The sequence below is a fragment of the Somniosus microcephalus genome, unplaced genomic scaffold (genome assembly GCF_052327205.1).
Source record: "Somniosus microcephalus isolate GS21.2 unplaced genomic scaffold, FLI_Smic_1.0 unresolved_chr1, whole genome shotgun sequence".
In the NCBI taxonomy this organism is placed as follows: Eukaryota; Metazoa; Chordata; class Chondrichthyes; order Squaliformes; family Somniosidae; genus Somniosus; species Somniosus microcephalus.
The window spans coordinates 47,465,137-47,478,459 of NW_028225179.1; the positions used below are offsets into that span (position 1 = coordinate 47,465,137).

The following is a 13,323-nucleotide window of genomic DNA, read 5'->3' on the forward strand; positions in this document are numbered from 1 at the left end:
GGTAGAGGCAGGAACCCTCACAACATTCAAGAGGCATTTAGATGAGCACTTGAAATGCCATAGTATACAAGGCTACGGAACAAGTGCTGGAAAATGGGATTAGAATGGATAGGGCTTGATGGCCGGCGCGGACACAATGGGCCGAAGGGCCTCTTTCTGTGCTGTACAACTCTATGGGGGAGAAATTCATTAAGGCGCTGCCAGCTTTGCGCCAAGTTAACACCTAAAGAGTGATTTTGCGCCAAAAGTGAGTTTGCGCAGATATTCAGCGCAGCAGTATTGGCGGCGGTAGCCGTTAGCGCTGCGCCGGCACCGATGACGTCATCGGTGTGCGCAGTGCCCCGGTACCACCCCGAAACCGGCCCAATCCCCATATTTATTTGCGGCCGCCTCCTCCGAAGCGGCCGCAAACAGCGACCAGAAAACGGGGCCGTGCTGAATCCTTAGTGGGGCGCTTTAAAGGGGAAGGTGCGGCCGGCCGCCTGCCCGCACCTCCTTCCCCGGCCTCCTCAACCCCCCGCCCGCGGCATTGCCGGCTGGTTTGCGGGAGCCCGGCACTTCTCCGTTGTGCCGGGCTCTTTTGCCGGCACTCGCGATCGGGGCTCCGGCCGTTGCAGGCACCTCCCCCTTAAGAGAAGGAGCAGGCCTGCAGTACCGCAGCCTGCCGCTCCGCAGCGGCTGGCGCAGCGGCGCCAAGAGCGCTGATATTCAGTGTCAGCGCCCCAAGCGGAGGCGGGCACACCCTGGTATAGCGCCCGGTTCCGAATTGGGGCGCTAACAATGAATATCTGACGATCGCTATAGGCTTCCCGCCCAGCGCTAACTTCTGGGCGCTAGCCAGCTGGCGAGGCCATAGTGAATTTCTAGGCCTATGACTCTAATGTGGAAAACTGCCCAGGTATGTCCTTTCCACAAAAAGCAGGACAAATCCAACCCGGCCAATTACCGCCCCATCAGTCTACTCTCAATCATCAGCAAAGTGGTGGAAGGTGTCATCGACAGTGCTATCAAGCAGCACTTGCTCACCAATAACCTGCTCACTGATGCCCAGTTTGGGTTCCGCCAAGACCTTCGGCTCCCGACCTCATTACAGCCTTGGTCCAAACATGGACAAAGGAGCTGAATTCCAGAGGTGAGGTGAGAGTGACTGCCCTTGACATCAAGGCAACATTTGACCGAGTGTGGCATCAAGGAGCCCGAGTAAAACTGAAGTCAATGGGAATCGGGGGGGGGAAACTCTCCACTGGCTGGAGTCATACCTAACTCAAAGAAAGATAGTTGTGGTGATTGAAGGTCAATCATCACAGCCCCTGAACATCGCTGCAGGAGTTCCTCAAGGCAGTGTCCTAGACCCAACCATCTTCAGCTGCTTCATCAATGACCTTCCCTCCAACATAAGGTCAGAAATGGGGATGTTCGCTTATGACTGCACAGTGTTCAGCGTCATTCACAACTCCTCAGATAATGAAGCAGTCCATGCCCGCATGCAACAAGACCTGGAAGACGTTCAGGCTTGGGCTGAAAATTTCTCTCTTTATCACTGTATCAGTCACCTCTATCTCTCTCTCTGCTGGTTTCTCTCTGTATCACTGTATCAGTCACCTCTATCTCTCTCTCTGCTGGTGTCTCTCTGTATCACTGTATCAGTCACCTCTATCTCTCTCTCTGCTGGTGACTCTCTGTATCACTGTATCAGTCACCTCAATCTCTCTCTCTGCTGGAGTCTCTGTATCACTGTATCAGTCACCTCTATCTCTCTCTCTGCCGGTTTCTCTCTGTATCACTGTATCAGTCACCTCTATCTCTCTCTCTGCTGGTGACTCTCTGTATCACTGTATCAGTCACCTCTATCTCTCTCTCTGCTGGTGACTCTCTGTATCACTGTATCAGTCCCCTCTATCTCTCTCTCTGCTGGTGTCTCTGTATCACTGTATCAGTCACCTCTATCTCTCTCTCTGCTGGTGTCTCTGTATCACTGTATCAGTCACCTCTCTCTCTCTCTGCTGGTATCTCTCTGTATCACTGTATCAGTCACCTCTATCTCTTTTTGCTGGTTTCTCTCTGTATCACTGTGTCAGTCACCTCTATCTCTCTCTCTGCTGGTGTCTCTTTGTATCACTGTATCAGTCACCTCTATCTCTCTCTCTGCTGGTGTTTCTCTGTATCACTGTATCAGTCACCTCTATCTCTCTCTCTGCTGGTGTCTCTCTGTATCACTGTATCAGTAACCTCTATCTCTCTCTCTGCTGGTGTCTCTCTGTATCACTGTATCAGTAACCTCTATCTCTCTCTCTGCTGGTGTCTCTCTGTATCACTATCAGTCACCTCTATCTCTCTCTCTGCTGGTGTTTCTCTGTATCACTGTATCAGTCACCTCTATCTCTCTCTCTGCCGGTTTCTCTCTGTATCACTGTATCAGTCACACCTCTCTCTACCTCCCTCTGCCGTTTTCTCTCTGTATCACTGTATCTGTCACCTCTATCTCTCTCTCTGCTGGTTTCTCTCTGTATCACTGTATCAGTCACCTCTACCTCTCTCTCTGCTGGTGCCTCTCTGTATCACTGTATCAGTCACCTCTATCTCTCTCTCTGCTGGTGCCTCTGTATCACTGTATCAGTCACCTCTATCTCTCTCTCTGCTGGTGTCTCTCTGTATCACTGTATCAGTCACCTCTATCTCTCTCTCTGCTGGTTTCTCTCTGTATCACTGTATCAGTCACCTCTATCTCTCTGCTGGTTTCTCTCTGTATCACTGTATCAGTCACCTCTATCTCTCTCTCTGCTGGTGTCTCTGTATCACTGTATCAGTCACCTCTATCTCTCTCTCTACTGGTGTCTCTCTGTATCACTGTGTCAGTCACACCTCTCTCTATCTCCCTCTGCCGTTTTCTCTCTGTATCACTGTATCAGTCACCTCTATCTCTCTGCTGGTGTCTCTGTATCACTGTATCAGTCACCTCTATCTCTCTCTCTGCTGGTGTCTCTCTGTATCACTGTGTCAGTCACACCTCTCTCTATCTCCCTCTGCCGGTTTCTCTCTGTATCACTGTATCAGTCACCTCTATCTCTCTCTCTGCTGGTGTCTCTCTGTATCACTGTATCAGTCACCTCTATCTCTCTCTCTGCTGGTTTCTCTCTGTATCACTGTATCAGTCACCTCTATCTCTCTCTCTGCTGGTGTCTCTCTGTATCACTGTATCAGTCACCTCTATCTCTCTCTCTGCTGGTGTCTCTCTGTATCACTGTATCAGTCACCTCTATCTCTCTCTCTGCTGGTGTCTCTCTGTATCACTCTATCAGTCACCTCTATCTCTCTCTCTGCCGTTTTCTCTCTGTATCACTCTATCTGTCACCTCTATCTCTCTCTCTGCTGGTGTGTCTCTGTATCACTGTATCAGTCACCTCTATCTCTCTCTCTGCCGTTTTCTCTCTGTATCACTCTATCAGTCACCTCTATCTCTCTCTGCCGGTTTCTCTCTGTGTCGCTGTGTCAGTCACACCTCTCTCTATCTCCCTCTGCCGTTTTCTCTCTGTATCAAGGCTGAAGAATTTGCAACTATCTTCAGCCAGAAGTGCCAAGTGGTTGATCCATATCAGCCTCCTCCTGAGGTCCCCACCATCATAGAGGCCAGTCTTCAACCAATTCGATTCACTCCACGTGGTATCAAGAAAAGGCTGAGCGCACTGGATACAGCAAAGGCTGTGGGCCCCGACAACATCCCGGCTATCGTGCTGAAGGCTTGTGCTCCAGAACTAGCCGTGCCTCTAGCCAAGCTGTTCCAGTACAGCTACAACACTGGCATCTATCCACTATAGGAAGGATGTGATTGCATTGGAGAGGGTGCAGAGGAGATTCACCAGGATGTTACCTGGGCTGGAGCGCTTCAGCTATGAAGAGAGACTGGACAGGCTGGGGTTGTTTTCCTTCGAGCAGAGAAGGCGGAGGGGGGACCTGATTGAGGTGTACAAAATTGTGTGGGGCATGTATAGGGTAGATGGAAAGGAACTTTTCCCCTTAGTAGAGGGGTCAATAACCAGGGGGCAGAGTTTCAAGGTAAGGGGCAGGAGGAGATTTAGAAGGGATTTGAGGAAAAACTTTTTCACCCAGAAGGTGGTTGGAATCTGGAACTCACTGCCTGAAAGGGTGGTAGAGGCAGGAACCCTCACAACATTCAAGAGGCATTTAGATGAGCACTTGAAATGCCATAGTATACAAGGCTACGGAACAAGTGCTGGAAAATGGGATTAGAATGGATAGGGCTTGATGGCCGGCGCGGACACAATGGGCCGAAGGGCCTCTTTCTGTGCTGTACAACTCTATGGGGGAGAAATTCATTAAGGCGCTGCCAGCTTTGCGCCAAGTTAACACCTAAAGAGTGATTTTGCGCCAAAAGTGAGTTTGCGCAGATATTCAGCGCAGCAGTATTGGCGGCGGTAGCCGTTAGCGCTGCGCCGGCACCGATGACGTCATCGGTGTGCGCAGTGCCCCGGTACCACCCCGAAACCGGCCCAATCCCCATATTTATTTGCGGCCGCCTCCTCCGAAGCGGCCGCAAACAGCGACCAGAAAACGGGGCCGTGCTGAATCCTTAGTGGGGCGCTTTAAAGGGGAAGGTGCGGCCGGCCGCCTGCCCGCACCTCCTTCCCCGGCCTCCTCAACCCCCCGCCCGCGGCATTGCCGGCTGGTTTGCGGGAGCCCGGCACTTCTCCGTTGTGCCGGGCTCTTTTGCCGGCACTCGCGATCGGGGCTCCGGCCGTTGCAGGCACCTCCCCCTTAAGAGAAGGAGCAGGCCTGCAGTACCGCAGCCTGCCGCTCCGCAGCGGCTGGCGCAGCGGCGCCAAGAGCGCTGATATTCAGTGTCAGCGCCCCAAGCGGAGGCGGGCACACCCTGGTATAGCGCCCGGTTCCGAATTGGGGCGCTAACAATGAATATCTGACGATCGCTATAGGCTTCCCGCCCAGCGCTAACTTCTGGGCGCTAGCCAGCTGGCGAGGCCATAGTGAATTTCTAGGCCTATGACTCTAATGTGGAAAACTGCCCAGGTATGTCCTTTCCACAAAAAGCAGGACAAATCCAACCCGGCCAATTACCGCCCCATCAGTCTACTCTCAATCATCAGCAAAGTGGTGGAAGGTGTCATCGACAGTGCTATCAAGCAGCACTTGCTCACCAATAACCTGCTCACTGATGCCCAGTTTGGGTTCCGCCAAGACCTTCGGCTCCCGACCTCATTACAGCCTTGGTCCAAACATGGACAAAGGAGCTGAATTCCAGAGGTGAGGTGAGAGTGACTGCCCTTGACATCAAGGCAACATTTGACCGAGTGTGGCATCAAGGAGCCCGAGTAAAACTGAAGTCAATGGGAATCGGGGGGGGGAAACTCTCCACTGGCTGGAGTCATACCTAACTCAAAGAAAGATAGTTGTGGTGATTGAAGGTCAATCATCACAGCCCCTGAACATCGCTGCAGGAGTTCCTCAAGGCAGTGTCCTAGACCCAACCATCTTCAGCTGCTTCATCAATGACCTTCCCTCCAACATAAGGTCAGAAATGGGGATGTTCGCTTATGACTGCACAGTGTTCAGCGTCATTCACAACTCCTCAGATAATGAAGCAGTCCATGCCCGCATGCAACAAGACCTGGAAGACGTTCAGGCTTGGGCTGAAAATTTCTCTCTTTATCACTGTATCAGTCACCTCTATCTCTCTCTCTGCTGGTTTCTCTCTGTATCACTGTATCAGTCACCTCTATCTCTCTCTCTGCTGGTGTCTCTCTGTATCACTGTATCAGTCACCTCTATCTCTCTCTCTGCTGGTGACTCTCTGTATCACTGTATCAGTCACCTCAATCTCTCTCTCTGCTGGAGTCTCTGTATCACTGTATCAGTCACCTCTATCTCTCTCTCTGCCGGTTTCTCTCTGTATCACTGTATCAGTCACCTCTATCTCTCTCTCTGCTGGTGACTCTCTGTATCACTGTATCAGTCACCTCTATCTCTCTCTCTGCTGGTGACTCTCTGTATCACTGTATCAGTCCCCTCTATCTCTCTCTCTGCTGGTGTCTCTGTATCACTGTATCAGTCACCTCTATCTCTCTCTCTGCTGGTGTCTCTGTATCACTGTATCAGTCACCTCTCTCTCTCTCTGCTGGTATCTCTCTGTATCACTGTATCAGTCACCTCTATCTCTTTTTGCTGGTTTCTCTCTGTATCACTGTGTCAGTCACCTCTATCTCTCTCTCTGCTGGTGTCTCTTTGTATCACTGTATCAGTCACCTCTATCTCTCTCTCTGCTGGTGTTTCTCTGTATCACTGTATCAGTCACCTCTATCTCTCTCTCTGCTGGTGTCTCTCTGTATCACTGTATCAGTAACCTCTATCTCTCTCTCTGCTGGTGTCTCTCTGTATCACTGTATCAGTAACCTCTATCTCTCTCTCTGCTGGTGTCTCTCTGTATCACTATCAGTCACCTCTATCTCTCTCTCTGCTGGTGTTTCTCTGTATCACTGTATCAGTCACCTCTATCTCTCTCTCTGCCGGTTTCTCTCTGTATCACTGTATCAGTCACACCTCTCTCTACCTCCCTCTGCCGTTTTCTCTCTGTATCACTGTATCTGTCACCTCTATCTCTCTCTCTGCTGGTTTCTCTCTGTATCACTGTATCAGTCACCTCTACCTCTCTCTCTGCTGGTGCCTCTCTGTATCACTGTATCAGTCACCTCTATCTCTCTCTCTGCTGGTGCCTCTGTATCACTGTATCAGTCACCTCTATCTCTCTCTCTGCTGGTGTCTCTCTGTATCACTGTATCAGTCACCTCTATCTCTCTCTCTGCTGGTTTCTCTCTGTATCACTGTATCAGTCACCTCTATCTCTCTGCTGGTTTCTCTCTGTATCACTGTATCAGTCACCTCTATCTCTCTCTCTGCTGGTGTCTCTGTATCACTGTATCAGTCACCTCTATCTCTCTCTCTACTGGTGTCTCTCTGTATCACTGTGTCAGTCACACCTCTCTCTATCTCCCTCTGCCGTTTTCTCTCTGTATCACTGTATCAGTCACCTCTATCTCTCTGCTGGTGTCTCTGTATCACTGTATCAGTCACCTCTATCTCTCTCTCTGCTGGTGTCTCTCTGTATCACTGTGTCAGTCACACCTCTCTCTATCTCCCTCTGCCGGTTTCTCTCTGTATCACTGTATCAGTCACCTCTATCTCTCTCTCTGCTGGTGTCTCTCTGTATCACTGTATCAGTCACCTCTATCTCTCTCTCTGCTGGTTTCTCTCTGTATCACTGTATCAGTCACCTCTATCTCTCTCTCTGCTGGTGTCTCTCTGTATCACTGTATCAGTCACCTCTATCTCTCTCTCTGCTGGTGTCTCTCTGTATCACTGTATCAGTCACCTCTATCTCTCTCTCTGCTGGTGTCTCTCTGTATCACTCTATCAGTCACCTCTATCTCTCTCTCTGCCGTTTTCTCTCTGTATCACTCTATCTGTCACCTCTATCTCTCTCTCTGCTGGTGTGTCTCTGTATCACTGTATCAGTCACCTCTATCTCTCTCTCTGCCGTTTTCTCTCTGTATCACTCTATCAGTCACCTCTATCTCTCTCTGCCGGTTTCTCTCTGTGTCGCTGTGTCAGTCACACCTCTCTCTATCTCCCTCTGCCGTTTTCTCTCTGTATCAAGGCTGAAGAATTTGCAACTATCTTCAGCCAGAAGTGCCAAGTGGTTGATCCATATCAGCCTCCTCCTGAGGTCCCCACCATCATAGAGGCCAGTCTTCAACCAATTCGATTCACTCCACGTGGTATCAAGAAAAGGCTGAGCGCACTGGATACAGCAAAGGCTGTGGGCCCCGACAACATCCCGGCTATCGTGCTGAAGGCTTGTGCTCCAGAACTAGCCGTGCCTCTAGCCAAGCTGTTCCAGTACAGCTACAACACTGGCATCTATCCACTATAGGAAGGATGTGATTGCATTGGAGAGGGTGCAGAGGAGATTCACCAGGATGTTACCTGGGCTGGAGCGCTTCAGCTATGAAGAGAGACTGGACAGGCTGGGGTTGTTTTCCTTCGAGCAGAGAAGGCGGAGGGGGGACCTGATTGAGGTGTACAAAATTGTGTGGGGCATGTATAGGGTAGATGGAAAGGAACTTTTCCCCTTAGTAGAGGGGTCAATAACCAGGGGGCAGAGTTTCAAGGTAAGGGGCAGGAGGAGATTTAGAAGGGATTTGAGGAAAAACTTTTTCACCCAGAAGGTGGTTGGAATCTGGAACTCACTGCCTGAAAGGGTGGTAGAGGCAGGAACCCTCACAACATTCAAGAGGCATTTAGATGAGCACTTGAAATGCCATAGTATACAAGGCTACGGAACAAGTGCTGGAAAATGGGATTAGAATGGATAGGGCTTGATGGCCGGCGCGGACACAATGGGCCGAAGGGCCTCTTTCTGTGCTGTACAACTCTATGGGGGAGAAATTCATTAAGGCGCTGCCAGCTTTGCGCCAAGTTAACACCTAAAGAGTGATTTTGCGCCAAAAGTGAGTTTGCGCAGATATTCAGCGCAGCAGTATTGGCGGCGGTAGCCGTTAGCGCTGCGCCGGCACCGATGACGTCATCGGTGTGCGCAGTGCCCTGGTACCACCCCGAAACCGGCCCAATCCCCATATTTATTTGCGGCCGCCTCCTCCGAAGCGGCCGCAAACAGCGACCAGAAAACGGGGCCGTGCTGAATCCTTAGTGGGGCGCTTTAAAGGGGAAGGTGCGGCCGGCCGCCTGCCCGCACCTCCTTCCCCGGCCTCCTCAACCCCCCGCCCGCGGCATTGCCGGCTGGTTTGCGGGAGCCCGGCACTTCTCCGTTGTGCCGGGCTCTTTTGCCGGCACTCGCGATCGGGGCTCCGGCCGTTGCAGGCACCTCCCCCTTAAGAGAAGGAGCAGGCCTGCAGTACCGCAGCCTGCCGCTCCGCAGCGGCTGGCGCAGCGGCGCCAAGAGCGCTGATATTCAGTGTCAGCGCCCCAAGCGGAGGCGGGCACACCCTGGTATAGCGCCCGGTTCCGAATTGGGGCGCTAACAATGAATATCTGACGATCGCTATAGGCTTCCCGCCCAGCGCTAACTTCTGGGCGCTAGCCAGCTGGCGAGGCCATAGTGAATTTCTAGGCCTATGACTCTAATGTGGAAAACTGCCCAGGTATGTCCTTTCCACAAAAAGCAGGACAAATCCAACCCGGCCAATTACCGCCCCATCAGTCTACTCTCAATCATCAGCAAAGTGGTGGAAGGTGTCATCGACAGTGCTATCAAGCAGCACTTGCTCACCAATAACCTGCTCACTGATGCCCAGTTTGGGTTCCGCCAAGACCTTCGGCTCCCGACCTCATTACAGCCTTGGTCCAAACATGGACAAAGGAGCTGAATTCCAGAGGTGAGGTGAGAGTGACTGCCATTGACATCAAGGCAACATTTGACCGAGTGTGGCATCAAGGAGCCCGAGTAAAACTGAAGTCAATGGGAATCGGGGGGGGGAAACTCTCCATTGGCTGGAGTCATACCTAACTCAAAGAAAGATAGTTGTGGTGATTGAAGGTCAATCATCACAGCCCCAGAACATCGCTGCAGGAGCTCCTCTGGGCAGTGTCCTAGACCCAACCATCTTCAGCTGCTTCATCAATGACCTTCCCTCCAACATAAGGTCAGAAATGGGGATGTTCGCTTATGACTGCACAGTGTTCAGCGTCATTCACAACTCCTCAGATAATGAAGCAGTCCATGCCCGCATGCAACAAGACCTGGAAGACGTTCAGGCTTGGGCTGAAAATTTCTCTCTTTATCACTGTATCAGTCACCTCTATCTCTCTCTCTGCTGGTGTCTCTCTGTATCACTGTATCAGTCACCTCTATCTCTCTCTCTGCTGGTGTCTCTCTGTATCACTGTATCAGTCACCTCTATCTCTCTCTCTGCTGGTTTCTCTCTGTATCACTGTATCAGTCACCTCTATCTCTCTCTCTGCTGGTGTCTCTCTGTATCACTGTATCAGTCACCTCTATCTCTCTCTCTGCTGGTGTTTCTCTGTATCACTGTATCAGTCACCTCTATCTCTCTCTCTGCCGGTTTCTCTCTGTATCACTGTATCAGTCACCTCTATCTCTCTGCCGGTTTCTCTCTGTATCACTGTATCAGTCACCTCTATCTCTCTCTCTGCTGGTGTCTCTCTGTATCACTGTATCAGTCACCTCTATCTCTCTCTCTGCCGGTTTCTCTCTGTATCACTGTATCAGTCACCTCTATCTCTCTCTCTGCCAGTTTCTCTCTGTATCACTGTATCAGTCACCTCTATCTCTCTCTCTGCTGGTTTCTCTCTGTATCACTGCACGCTCAGTCACACCTTTATCAGTCTCCCTCTGCTGGTGTCTCTCGCACTCACTGCACAGATTGTCTTCCAGGGGTTTCAGGTGCTAAGAGACCGCAGCCACATGGTGCACAAAGGGCTCAGGTTCCATCCCCGGCGATGGCCACAGAATGGTAGAACGGTACAGCACAGAAGGGAGGCCATTCGGCCCATCGTGCCTGTGAATGCTCTCTCCAATTAGTTGCACCCGCCTGCCCTTTCCCCACGGACCTGCTATATTTTCCCCCTTCAAGTATTTACCCAATTCCCTTTTGAAAGTTGCTCTTGAATCTGCTTCCACCGCCCTTTCAGGCAGCGCATTCCAGATCACGACAACCTGTTGAGTTAACAACAGAGAATGCTGGAAACACTCGGCAGGCCAGGCAGCGTCCGTGGAGAGAGAAACAGAGTTAACGTTTCCGGTCTGGGACCCTTCATCAGAACTGGAAAAAGTTAGAGATGTAACAGGTTTCAAGCAGGAAGCAGAGGCAGGGAAAGGGGGGAGGGGAGAAGAGAACAAAAGGGAGGGTCTGTGATAGGTTGGGAGGCAGGAGTGGTGAAATGTTGCAAATGGGGATGGCAGAATCATCAACAGCTGCCATGCGAAAAAATGGGGGCAGGGGTTATGATCTGAAATTGTTGAACTCGATGTTGAGTCCAGACGGCTGTAAAGTGCCTAATCGAAAGATGAGGTGCTGTTCCTCGAGCTTACATTGAGCTTCATTGGAACAGTGTAAGAGGCCGAGGACGGTGAGGTCCGAGTGGGAGTGGAGCGGAGAATTAAAGTGACAGGTGACCGGAAGCTCAGGGTCACCCTTACGGACTGAACGGAGGTGTTCCACAAAGCGGTCGCCCAATCTGCGTTTGGTCTCCCCAATGTAGAGGAGACCGCATCGTGAGCAGCGAATACAGTGTACTAGACTGCAAGAAGTACAAGTAAATCGCTGTTTCACCTGGAAGGGGTGTTTGGGGCCCTGGACAGTGGGAAAGGAGGAGGTAAAAGGGCAGGTGTTGCATCTCCTGCGCTTGCACGGGAAGGTGCCGTGGGAAGGGGCTGTTGGGGGTGATTGAGGAGTGGACCAGGGTGTCTCGGAGGGAGCGGTCCCTTCGGAATGCTGAAAGGGGAGGGGAGGGGAAGATGCGTTTGGTGGCGGGATCACGATGGAGGTGGCGGATAATGGCGGAGGATGATCCGTTGAATGTGGAGGCTGGCGGGGTGAAAGATGAGGATAAGGGGCACCCTATCGTGGTTCTGGGAGGGAGAAGGGGCGAGGGCAGAAGTATGGGAAAATCGAACGGACGCGGTCGAGGGCCGTGCCAACCATGGTGGAGGGGAATCCTCGGTTGAGGAAAAAGGAAGACATGTCGGATGCCGAGTTATCTGATCTCATGCAGGGTGACGGTAAGGGCCACGGTTCTCCTCAGTGCCCCTGGGTGAGGGAAAAGGGGACAGTAAATCAGCTAGGACTTCTGCTCTTGGCCATGCAGTGGCCTCTGGGGGTACATGCATGCGTGCGTGCATGGAGTTTGTGTGTGGGGGGGGTGGCAAGATGGTGGCGTGGTTGCGATGCCTCTGCTGGTCGAACAGCCCATTGACATTCAGCGAGAGGAAACCGCTGGCAGGCTAGAGGTTCTTCTGGTTCAAACCGTGGTGTTGTCTCTCCTCAATCTCTTTCCCGGATTCAGGGAGTTGGAGAAGTTGCTGTCCAGGGCTGCTACGCATGGATTGGAGGAGGCACAGGACATCCTGGAGAACCTGCCCAAGAACCCGGATAACTCCTAACCAACGGAACTGCGCGATGGAGCTGCACGAAGGGTTGATCAGATGGGACTGCTATTCATTTCTCTTTGTATTCATTTCATAAGAACATAAGAAATAGGAGCAGGAGTCGGCCATTCGGCCCCTCGAGCCTGCTCCGCCATTCAATAAGATCATGGCTGATCTGATCTAGGCCTCCACTCCACTTTCCCGCCCACTCCCCATTACCCTTGACTCCCCTGTAGCTCAAGTATCTGTCTCTCTCCACCTTGAATATATTCACTGACTCCGCCTCCACAATTCTCTGGGGTAAAGAATTCCACAGATTTACGACCCTCTGAGAGAAGAAATTCCTCCTCATCTCAGTTCTAAAAGGGCGACCCTTTATTCTGAGACTGTGCCCCCGAGTTCTAGATTCCCCCACGAGGGGAAACATCCTCTCTGCATCTACCCTGTCAAGTCCCTTCAGAATCTTATATGTTTCAATAAGATCATCTCTCATTCTTCTAAACTCCAATGATTATAGGCTCAACCTGCTCAACCTTTCCTCATAAGACAACCCCTTCATCTCCGGAATCAACCTCCTGAACCTTCTCTGAACTGCCTCCAATGCAAGTATATCCCCCCTTAAATAAGGAGACCAAAACTGTACACAGTACTCCAGGTGTGGTCTCACCAACACCCTGTACAGTTGTAGCAAGACTTCCCTACTTTTATACTCCATTCCCTTTGCAATAAAGGCCAATATTCCATTTGCCTTCCTAATTACTTGCTGTACCTGCATGCTAACTTTTGGTGCTTCATGTCCGAGGACATCCAGATCCCTCTGTACCGCAGCATTTAAACAATATTTTGCTTTTCTATTCTTCCTACCAAAGTGGATAACCTCACGCTTTCCCACATTCACAACTCTCTGAGTGAAAAAAATTCTCATCTCAATCCCAAATGGCCCACCCCTTATCCTAAGACTATGACCTCTAGTTCTAGCCTCTCAGCATCTACCCTGGGCTTTATATCTACGAGGACTAGAATACAAGGGGGTAGAAGTCATGCTACAGCGATACGAAGCCCTGGTTAGACCACACCTGGAGTACAGTGAGCAGTTCTGGGCACCACACCTTAGGAAGGATAGATTGGCCTTGGAGGGAGTGCAGCGTAGGTTTACCAGAATGCGACCC

At 51.3% G+C, this 13,323-nt stretch overlaps 1 long non-coding RNA gene across 1 annotated transcript in view; it reads left to right on the forward strand.

Moving 5' to 3' along the window:
• The window catches only part of LOC147094906 (uncharacterized), a 54,505-nt gene that overhangs the window by 21,181 nt on the left and 20,001 nt on the right, over positions 1–13,323 (forward strand). The gene's annotated exons all lie outside the window — the stretch shown is intronic.